Raw genomic sequence first — 3,921 nt, 5'->3', positions numbered from 1 at the left:
GTCACGGCCCTTGTGGATTTGTTCATTTGCTCAATTATGGTATTTGTGCTTGGGGTTCTACTACTCAAAATCATCTACGTCCTCTAATTACTCAACACAAATCTGCTATTAGAATATACTAAATATCTTATCTAATTACAAAAGGTACTCTCTAAACAGGAGAATAGGCTGTAACAAGGTTATACCAACCACGTACATCTTTCCCGCAATAATAGCGAGCAAAATAACAAGCATGTTCAGCTAGGTTAAGCCTTGGCACTATATTCATTATTTAAACTCCTCTTCACAAACTTTTCTAATGCGTCTACATCAATGTCTAGACTTTTATTAATGTGAAATATACCGGTAACTAAGCACCAAACGGGGAGGTTTAGTTTAGTTCATTTATTATGCACCCCATACCCCAACAACCCCATCTTGTGGGCGGTAGTGGAAAGGGTTACAGAGGCACATAATGGGCTCAGGGACTGAACCCCACAATTCATACAGCTAAGCAAGTTACATGCAAATCCGAAAAAAAATACTTTCAATGAATAAACGCACTAAATTTATGCAGCTCAATATATATTGACAATAAATTTTGTCATAATGTAAAGTAGGTTTGAGTTGTATTAATTGTTACTCCCCATAGGGAGCGGACTAACGTCCTTACTAAAAAAAACCCATGGAAATTCCACAGTTGATTGTGAATCTCACTGCTCAGCCTGTGCAAGCCTCCTCACACCCGGTAAACCGAGAATGAACGGTCATCAAAGTCCTAGATCAGGGACCTAGAACTGCTTCCCGCTCAGAGGCTTGCACTTAGCTACATCATCACAGTGTGATTCTTTCCAAGTTTCGGACAAGGAACTCGGCAATCATACTATAGAATTGATCCTATGAAGTATGATCATGTCGAAACACTAGTCAACCCGACGACTCCCATATCGCACTGCGCACCTACGCTGTACCGGTATCCTTCTTATCTAGTTTATGCTCATATTAATAGCAAACAACAAAAGTAGAAATTATATGCATAAGCATACCATGAACGTATACAAATACAATTTATAGCATAGTTAAATAATAAATATTAAGAATTATCTGATTTTTGTGTCCTTTTAAAAGGTTGTATTGATAAAGGCCCATCACCTGAAACGGGCACAATTACTGACCAGTATCTACATTATGTTTTGAAATTTACGGACCCTTTTGCAGCCTATTGAGGGCAAGTACTTTGCTTAGGAGAGATCTTGTAGTTCTCAGTAAATTATAATAAGCATTCTATCAGATATTTAATTTAACGACAATAATTTTATGTGAAAAATAATTTAATATACAATAGTTTATGCTTTAATTAGTTGTAGAGGATGAGTCTCATATGAAGTGTTATAGAAAACGAATATTCCAAGGCCGCCCCTGGAAAGGGTACACTAAGGGCCCAAGATGGAATTACTGGTGTCGATTTCACCAGTGAATTTCGTTTAGTTTGCCTCAGATCTACAAGATTTTGTTGAAGTTCTTGGTGTACTACTGCTCTCAGATTGCTCATTGACAATCCAAGGTTACACTCAACGTCTCCTTTAAAAGCAGATTCTTTGGCTAACTCATCAGCTCTCTCATCATCAGCAGCTCGTTTAAGGTGCTCCATATGTTTATATAATTGTTGCATGGCCCGCGTCAGAGATGCCGACACTGTTGGCGGTAATGAACCTTATACCCATCCTGAGGTGGTAGCTAGTGGACCTCATACCCATCCTGTGGGCGGTATTAGACCTCATACCCATCCTGTGGGTGGTAGTGGACCTCATACCCATCCTGTGGGCGGTATTAGACCTCATACCCATCCTGTGGGTGGTAGTGGACCTCATACCCATCCTGTGGGCGGTATTAGACCTCATACCCATCCTGTAGCCGGTAGTGGACCTCATACCCATCCTGTAGGAGGTAGTAGACCTCATACCCATCCTCTGGATGGTAGTTGAATCCATATCCATTTCCTGAACTGTAGGTGACCCCATACCCATCCCTTGAGTTGCATGTTGTTGTTGTTTTAGATTCAGCTACTCAGAACAATAAGTTCCAGTAGCACGGGCTATGGTGAACCCGTAAGTGGAGGCTCTTTGGAGCCATTATCTGTATCAGTGCCTGATACTAGAGATGTGGCGATGGATGGGGTCTTCATGATGGTTTTCAGCCTGGAGGGCTGGCTATACCAGTTATGGAGCTTGTGGGGTTAGTGTAGACCTCTAGGTTTTTCGTTTTTTCTTTGCCTGCGACTTTGGCTGAGCAGTGCTGTCGTTAGAGTTTGGTGACGTGGCCTCCATGAGGAAGTCTTGAACCGTGTTGGTGTCGTATTTGTGATGCGGCGGTGGAGCTCCTACTATGATTTCCTCGTCTGAGGAGTCCGTAACTTCCGTAGTGGGCGTTTTTGTCTTTCGCCTCGCAGCCTTATATATAGGTAGGTTTAGGTGTCGTTGATTGGTGGTTGTAGCTATTTACATTCTTGTAGAGCCACTAGTACGCGTAGCGTTTCGGGCAGGTCCCTGGAATACGATCCCCGCCGCGAAGAATCGTTGTTACAACCAAGTACACATTTTACTGTTGAGTTAAACAGAGGCTACAGTTAAGGATTTGCGCCCAGTAAATCCTCCCCGGCCAGGATACGTTTCATAAGAATCCCCTCCCCCCTCCCCCCCCCTCTTTCTCTCTCTGCTAGGTGAACGAAGGCACTAAAGGAAAGGAAACGTGCCCATCCGTTTACGTCCCAGCCGGAAATCGAACCGACGATTCCCGATTATGAGTCGAGGACAAAGACAACTCTACTACAAAGCCGCCATGATTAAAGAAAGATGCACAGGTTTCGTAAGTGATTGCGTAAAGGCTTGACGAATCATGGTCCAGGTTACCTGTGGGCTTAAACACCAGTACTCGGATTCACGAAGCAGTTACGCAAGCACCTAAGAACCTGTACATCTTTTCTCAATCTTTGGCGGCTTTGTTTACAATTATTAAACAGTTAATGAGCTCCGAAGCACCAGGAGGCTGTTTATAACAATAACAACAGTTGATTGGCAAGTTTACATGCTTGTAAACTGTTTAATAAATGTAACCAAAGCCGTCAGAGATTGAGGAAAAAGGTACATGTTCGTAATGATTGGGTATGTTCCATTAGGTGAAGGAAAATCGTGCCCAACCGTCTTTGTTCTTCTCGGGAATTTAATCTGGTTCTCGGTTGTGAGGTGAGGACGAAGATCACTGCTATGTACATTCTAGTAGAAATATGTAAGACCGTTGGTGTTTGACGGTGCCCGTTGGTGTTTGACGGTGACCGTTGGTGTTTGACGGTGACCGTTGGTGTCTGACTGTGACCGTTGGTATCTGACAGTGACCGTTGGTGTTTGACGGTGACCGTTGGTGTCTGACGGTGACCGTTGGTGTTTGACGGTGACCGTTGGTGTTTGACGGTGACCGTTGGTGTTTGACGGTGACCGTTGGTGTTTGACGGTGACCGTTGGTGTTTGACGGTGACCGTTGGTGTCTGACGGTGACCGTTGGTGTTTGACGGTGACCGTTGCTGTCTGACGGTGACCGTTGGTGTTTGACGGTGACCGTTGGTGTCTGACGGTGACCGTTGGTGTTTGACGGTGACCGTTGGTGTCTGACGGTGACCGTTGGTGTTTGACGGTGACCGTTGGTGTTTGACGGTGACCGTTGGTGTTTGACGGTGACCGTTGGTGTTTGACGGTGACCATTGGTGTTTGACGGTGACCGTTGGTGTCTGACTGACCATTGGTATCTGACAGTGACCGTTGGTGTTTGACGGTGACCGTTGGTGTCTGACGGTGACCGTTGGTGTTTGACGGTGACCGTTGGTGTTTGACGGTGACCGTTGGTGTTTGACGGTGACCGTTGGTGTTTGACGGTGACCGTTGGTGTTTG

General features: G+C 44.7%; 1 non-coding gene across 1 annotated transcript; it reads right to left on the bottom strand.

Moving 5' to 3' along the window:
• Positions 1–694: 694 nt before the first annotated feature.
• Positions 695–893, bottom strand: LOC138362394 (small nucleolar RNA U3). The gene has a single exon (XR_011227629.1). It is a non-coding gene; the product is annotated as a small nucleolar RNA U3 (small nucleolar RNA).
• Between the last annotated feature and the right edge of the window lie 3,028 nt (positions 894–3,921).

This window comes from Procambarus clarkii, chromosome 8 (genome assembly GCF_040958095.1).
Source record: "Procambarus clarkii isolate CNS0578487 chromosome 8, FALCON_Pclarkii_2.0, whole genome shotgun sequence".
In the NCBI taxonomy this organism is placed as follows: domain Eukaryota; kingdom Metazoa; phylum Arthropoda; class Malacostraca; order Decapoda; family Cambaridae; genus Procambarus; species Procambarus clarkii.
This window is presented reverse-complemented; position numbering and strand designations above follow the sequence as displayed.